We start from the raw sequence: 7,842 nt of genomic DNA on the forward strand, positions 1-7,842 counted from the left end.
TTTTATATTTGCTAATTACAATTTGATGAAGTTTATTCCATTCTTTAATTCATTGTTGTTGTAGGTTCTTCAACTATGTCTGGAGATTGTACACTTCAATCAATTCTTGATGATGGAGAGCCTAATGAAGAGGATAGGAGTTGTGTCACAATTATGGATGATTAGACATTTTGTATTAATTTAGTAGCCTTTTTTAATTTCTTAAACTTGTTGGATTAATTTGTTGGTTTGTAATTATTTTAAGCCTTTTTAGCATTTTGTAATTTCTTAGTCTTTTTAATTTGTTGGTTTGTAGGTTAAGACATTTTGTAATTTCTTTTACTTGTGGGATTTGTTTTGTAACTTTTTATTTTTTAATTTCTTGAACTTGTTGGACTTGTGATACTTAGTTCTTGGACTTATTGGATTTATTTTATTTTTATGTTTAGTTGGTGATTTTAGTTATGATTTATTGATTTATAGATGTATAATTAACAGGTGATTTATTGATTTATGATTAACTTATAATTTGGATTGATTTGGCTGCATATGTCAAAAATCTTAATGGGCTTGAATGGGCTTGAATTGGCTGCCCAATAATGCCTTGAATGGGCTTGAATTGGCTGCCCACAATGAATGGGCTTGAATCTGGCAAAAAAAAAACTCAATGGGCTTAAAAAAAAATAAAAAAAAAATCGGTTGGGCCAGATTTGGGCCCAAGCTGTTAAACGGGGCCCGGCGGGGCGGGTCTGGGCCCCGGAAAAAAAACCCGATTAATAATCCGGCCTGGTCCGGGTCGCGAGTATTGGCCCGCAGGTCGGGCTCGGGTATGCAAAAACCCGGCCCGAACCCGACCCGTTGCCATCCCTACTAAAAACAAACAGGAAGTTTGGGGATTTGCCAAAAGAAGCCAGTAAGGCTTGGCAGATGCAATTAGGCATATTACGGGATCCGAAAATTTAGTGAAGACAAGGTTTCGAGAAGCCAGTTAGTAGCAGGAGCTTGGAGGGCTCAAGTACATGGGGTAGACTAGGCTTGGAGGGTCCTTTGTTATTCGTGTACTCCAACTTTATTCTCTAGTGGATCAATTTCGACTTGGAGGGTTGCGGAAAGATTTTTCGCCGAGTTCTTCGGTTTCCTCTTCGATAACACGTCTTGGTGTTATCTTATGTTTGCATCTCTCTTTTCTACTCTTTAAGCTTTCCTTTTATTGTTGATAATGGATGAATATGGCTTAGGGTAGTGTTATCAGTTATTTGCGCTCCTTTACTCTTGTTCTGCACTTAGCATAAGTTAGAGTAAAAGCTATCTAGCCATAATTTTAATTTGGGGATTTGAACAAGCTCTTGTGTTTTTACACAAATATGAGCTTTCAAAGTCTCTTGAAGAAGTTGGAGTCCATATCCATTTATCTTTGTGTTAGAATGAGGAGATAGGTATTTTTCGAATATGGACTATAGTATCATCATCAAAAAGCTCCCTTAATTTGTGAGTGTCCTAGTTGCATCTGTCTTGGCAAAGAAGTTGAGAAACAATCAAGGCATTATCTCTGTTGGCACCTTCTTTTGGCCTTGGAATAAATTGGGGCAGGTCCAGGATCCATGGATCATTCCATATTCTAATAGAATTTCCATTGCCTACCAAATACAAGCTCCACGAGATATGATTTGTTTAGTGCCTACTATACTCCTCCAAATAGGAGAAGAACTACTAGAGATTTGGTGGGTTAACCAATTACCTGACTCTATATTTGGCATGAAACACATGCATGGACAATCCTTCTCAGATAGTGTCCACCAAGCAATTTTAGGGAGAAGAGCTTGATTGAATTCCAACGAACTTCTAAATCCCAAACCACCATATTTTTGGGGCCAGCACAAGGATGATCAAGCAATAGGGGTTAAGTACGACCTTGATTTTGATTTTGGGTTCCACTAGAACCGTTTAATCACGGCATCAAGCTGCTCACAAAGAACTTTTGGGAGTTGGATGATTAACATAGTGAAAGCATGTATGGCTTAAGCGACAGATCTTATAAGCGTGGCCCTTCTAGCCTATGATAGATTCTTGCTTTTCCAACCACATAATTTGTTTTCCAGCTTCTCTTTTAGAGGCTTGAAGTCACTGACAATATGTTTAGACAAAACTAGAGGAAAACCAAGATAACTGGTATTAGGAGGAAATTTGTTGGGACCCCAGCAGCATTTTATTTGATTAAGGAATTGTGGATTAACTCCTTTAGAGGGGAGGGGAAATCCCAGATTTCTCCACACTTATAACATGACCTGAACGAAGACAATATTTTTCTAGGCAATTTTTAAGAACATTTAATTCTGAAGATTTTTCCTTGCAAAATAAAATAATGTCCTCAGCAAAACAAAGTTTAGAAATGGGTGGAGCTGAGCAAGATACCTTCACGACTGATAAATTCCTTGAAAGCACCTCTTTATTGATTAGCCTCATCAGCACTTCACTGCCCAAGATAATAGGTAGGAAGACAATGGATCTCCCTATCTAAGTCCGTGAGAGGGATGAAAACTTGGGCATATGCCTTCATTTAAAAGGACTGAAAATTGAACTGTAGGGATGCATTGGTTTATTAAATTTAAGAATTTATCGCAGAATCCAAAGGGCTTAAGCACTGAGATAAGAAAGTTCCATTCCATTCGATCATAGGCCTTTTGAAAATCTAGTTTAACTCCAAGTACCCTTTCTTCTTGCCAGTTTTTTTGAAACTGTCATTTATTCTTGAAAGATAAATCACTTTTATAATAATTCTAGAAATTAAACTTCATCTCTTAAGATTATCTCCACATTGTATATTTGTCTCCTTCCATGGTCAACTCCAAGTCTACAAAGTAAGAGTTTTTTTTTGTTAAATGAGGAAGAGGCAAAACTAAAGAGCATTTTTTAGATAATTTTTCAAATAATTTTGTATCATCCTAGATTTTTGAATGCCCCAATTTTTTTTTTTTTTTTTTTTTGGGACATACAAAGTTTATCACTATATAGGATGACAATCTTATCTAAAAAAATTTATAGGGAGAGTTTGGGGGGTCAAATTCATATATGTTTTTATTTTTATTTTTTTGAAAAGTTTAGCATGAAAAGAGCCAAAGAAAAAGTAAAAAAGAAAGGGAATTTACATCTTAAACTTGATTGGAACTTTGCAAGAGAAGGCTCGGTTCTGTGTTTGTTCAACAAATAGAGAAACACTCCACTGGAAATAGATCTCAGAAAGAAGGAGAGAGAGTGAATGAGTATGGAGAAAGAGAGATAAGAAAGAAGTGTTTGTTTTATATTTTGTAACTACTACCCAACAGGCATAACAATGTGTCTCTACATTAATACAGAGTACAGACAACAATGTGTCTCTACATTAATACAGAGTACAGACAACTGAACATCAATCAATACTAAGAAAATTAACCACCACCTTTTGCGTGATGGTCACTCCATAAGTATAAGTGCTTATGGAGTGTGGGGAGGGGCAGCAAGGGCCAAAGTTCAAGTTTTTAGGAAGGAGTTTCACACACATATACACATAGATTAAACAAGAGTAGAATTCTTATCTTGTATTAAAAAAAAAAATACTAAGTAAATTAAAACATTTTGCATAAACCACCAAACGAAAAGGCACCTTCTTTGGGAGTTTTTAAATGTAAACGTGGCAAGAATTTATATAGTCAAGTGGTGCAATAAGCAGGAGTGGTCAATAAAAAGTTGTTTCGTTTTTATGCTATATTACACACACACACACACACACACACACACACACACACACACACACACAGACATACATACATACATACACTTATTGATTTGTAAAAAATCTAATAAATTCAAATATTGATTGAAAAATTTTCATATTTTTTGCTTTTTATAATTGTAAAAAATAAAAAATTTTATTAGTACAAAATTATTCTCGTTTGTTTATATGTTTTTGTTTATGGTTATGTTTTTGTTACTTTATTTAAATGTTATCTTCAAAAAATTAATTCTAAATTTGATATACCTATAAAAGCTTTATTATATATGGAAACAACACTAGTTATTATATAGCATGGACAAAGATTAATTTAGCAATAACATTTAATAAACTTTTTTTGTAGCTACGAAGTGACATAATGTTATAATCTATTTTATACCCTAATACTTATATGCATCTAAATTGTTAACTTATATTCAATTATGTAACATAATTCTATAATGTTTTTTTTAAAATACCAAATTCTGAAGGATCAAGGCCATTGAGTTGCCAATTTGTTCCATGGTGAATTGTGTCATCTTAAATTTAGAGGGATATAGTATTGTTTATGCTAATTTGGATATTTGTCGGAAAACTAAATCGTATACAATTTGAATTAATAGTATTCCCACCGATCGATATACTTCCTAAGAGGACACAACAACTAGCGAAGATATGCATTTTTCTTCTCATTCAGTGGTTAGTTAGTTTTTTTTCCATAATAAATATAAAAATACAAATACAAATACCAATGTTAATGACAACAAAAGTAATAGCAGTTTTGATAAATAAATAAAAAAAAACTTGATTTTGTTTATTATATATATATTTTTTGAAAAACATATTCTAATTGATTTTTGTGAGAATAAAAATAATAATTATTATGTATACTAGGGCACGTTAGTGGATAGTATATACATAATAATAATTATTATGTATAAACATATCAAACATAAAACTAAACTTGCTGAATTTTGAAAAAAAAAAAATTACTAACAAGTAATGAATAATCATAATAATTGGTTTATATATATATATATATATATATTTTCAAGACATGTCATATTATGATTTAAGACAAATATATTGTGCAAAATATTATTTAAAATGCTGATAACTTTGGTCCAAAATAGGTGGCAGTGACAAGCATGGTGGCAAAAGGGATGTCCAAAAAAGTTCACAGTCCAATCCAATCTTATTCATAAGCCCATTGATGTTGATTTTCAAGCCTAGCAAATAAGGCTCATTATTTTGAATGAATTTCCCTCCAATTCATAAGATATTTGAAGATTGATGAGTCATTTTCTTCAATGTTTTATTTGCAAACCAACATATAATTCACACTAAAGTTACCTGATGTTGGATGGTGTTATATTACATTTAGTTATGGTCAAACCTATCTACATAAGATGTAACAAAGTTTGGCAAGAAATTAACAAACACAAACCATTGGAAGGGAGTAGAAGGCAGTCGATAGGTGATTTCAATCAAACACTGTAGTGGACATTTAAAGTATCAAATAAAAACATAATGTGCCAAGAGCTTCTATGCTACAAGATCTACTGCAATTCCATCAATTGAGTACCTTAAATGCAGAAAGAGTTTTCTATACATAGTGCAATGGTAGACTAGAGGAAGACAAATTTCTAGAAAGAATTGACCGAACCTTCACTAATTCAAAATGGCTGAATGATGTACTTGAGACAACAGTCACATCCCTACCCATCATAGTTTCAGATCACTCACCACTTTTGTTAGATACTAATGTTTTCATAGTTTTTTTTTTTTTTTTTTTTTTTTTAAAAAAAAAAGGCCTTTTCATTTTGAAGCAATGTGGTTGCTCAATTAACCCTATGTAAAAATGTAGTGCTAGGGGTGGCTTTGTGTATTTGGGAGCCTAAGACGAAAATTGGTTATCTTGTTTTAAATGCAAAATTACTACTAATTAACATGAACTACGTAGAGTTTTTTTTTTTTTTTTTTTTTTTAAGAAAATTTATAGACAAAAAAAATTTGACAAATTTTTTCATACTTGTTGAATTGGCAGATTGATAGTGGTAAGTAAAAGAGTGGTGTTAGTGGTAAACTTAGATGAGAACTAGTAAAAGTTTGCTAACTAAACTTTTATTATTATTCTTTTTTTTTTTAGAAGTGCCACATTCACAATATGTTTTACAACAAATCATAGGTTTTAAATTGCTTTTTGTTTTCTATTTGAAAATATCATTATAATTATTTTTTTCCATCAATAACATACTGTAACAACCTGCTACTTAGCATTAGTTGTAAAAGTGTTGTGAAAAATATTGTGGACGTTGTATTTTCCTATATTTTTTATTTGTTTCATCTAGTAAAAAAAATATTATTTTATTATTGATTATAAATAACCCTATTGGTTAAAGTTTGGGGACCTTTTTTTTTTTTTTTTTTTACTTGGGAACTTAGGCTACCGCATCTCTTGTTCTACCATTCAGCCGGCCCTGTGTAGTGCAAGATGCTTGAAAAATAAAAGTAAATGATTCCCCTACATTAACTTAATACCTTGTCCATAAAAATAAAAGTTACAAAGGCTGCACTCAAAGAATGAAACAATAATGTCATAGGGAATTAGTAAGGATAACTCAGAGACTGTTGTCAAATAATCAAAATCTTAATCTGACCATGGGCTAAATAAATGAGTGTGCCCTTGGCATAGATGTGTGTCACTCCCAAGTTCAAGCTAATTAAATTCCATCTAAACAGTATCCTGTTAGAATTGAAAAAACAAATCTGAGCTTTTAACTACTGGAATTAGTGAAGTAACCTCAATATATAATTTTTTTTTTTTGGGTAGAACCTCAATATATAAATTTAAATCGAAATAGAGTTTCTTATCAATAAACAAGCATCTTGCTTATCATATAACCTAGAGGGCAGTAGCATACTTACATTAATAAGAATCAAGATTTATTGGATAGAGATTTTGGGTAGATGTACAAGAAAACTATATACATCTCTAAATTTATTGGAAGCTCAAGACTAAAGATACTTAAGATCACCGAGACGAAACAATTCTTCAGTTTGTGAAAAATATATTCGGTTTCCTCTTACAAATTTTGGAGTTGAAAGTTGAAAACACATAGCTAATCCTTTTTTTTTTTTTTTTTTTCGATATATCCATATCTTTTTGAAACCTAACTAATAGGTCACCATAGGTTATTAATATATTATATAATATATATATATTTTTTTTTTTTTTTTTTTTTTTACGTTGGAAAAGTAATATCAAATTTAGAGGAGAAAATGGGCAAATGCCCCTTTCAAAAAAAAAATCTAGCATTTTGCCCCCTTTTTCAAACTAATTAGGGAAATGTCCCTCTTTTGAAACTCGATTTTCTAAAAATCGAGTTATAAAAAAAAAAAAAAATTGGAGCCCTATAGTGGCGTTTTAAGGAACCTATAGTGGCGTTTTAAGGAACCTATAGTGACGTTTTAAAGACCTATAGTGGCGTTTTTTAACTCGATTTTCATAAAGTCGAGTTACATGCAATTTTTTTCTTTTTTTACCTATAACTCGACTTCATGGAAATCGAGTTACAAAACGCCACTATAGGTCCTTAAAACGTCACTATAAGCTCCTTAAAACCGCCACTATAGGGCTTAACTCGATTTTGAGAAAATCAAGTTTCAAAAAAGGGGCATTTCCCTAATTCGTTTGGGAAAGAGGGCAAAATGCTGGATTGTTTTTTTAAAAAGGGTAAAGGCCAATTTTTTCCTCAAATTAGATGGCAACAACGTTACATTGGACAATAACATTACATCGAATTATGATATCTCTAACAGCACTTTTTTGTTTTGTTTCAGTTGTTGTTTAAATTATTATATAATTATTATGGATAGCAACAACATATCATATGGTGATAACTACTACAACATTTATTTGTAGTGTCATTTATTTTTATTTTTTTTTTTGTTTTTCAATCCTCACATAGTCATGTTATATTGTACCAATGTCATATTAGATAGTAACTCAATATCTCTATGATGGTAATTACATTACATCATTTTTGTTAGTAACATTATATATTTTGTTTTTATTTTAAATTCCTTATATGGTCACATTGGATAGTATCAAT

This window comes from Quercus lobata, chromosome 5 (assembly GCF_001633185.2).
Source record: "Quercus lobata isolate SW786 chromosome 5, ValleyOak3.0 Primary Assembly, whole genome shotgun sequence".
NCBI classification, from domain to species: domain Eukaryota; kingdom Viridiplantae; phylum Streptophyta; class Magnoliopsida; order Fagales; family Fagaceae; genus Quercus; species Quercus lobata.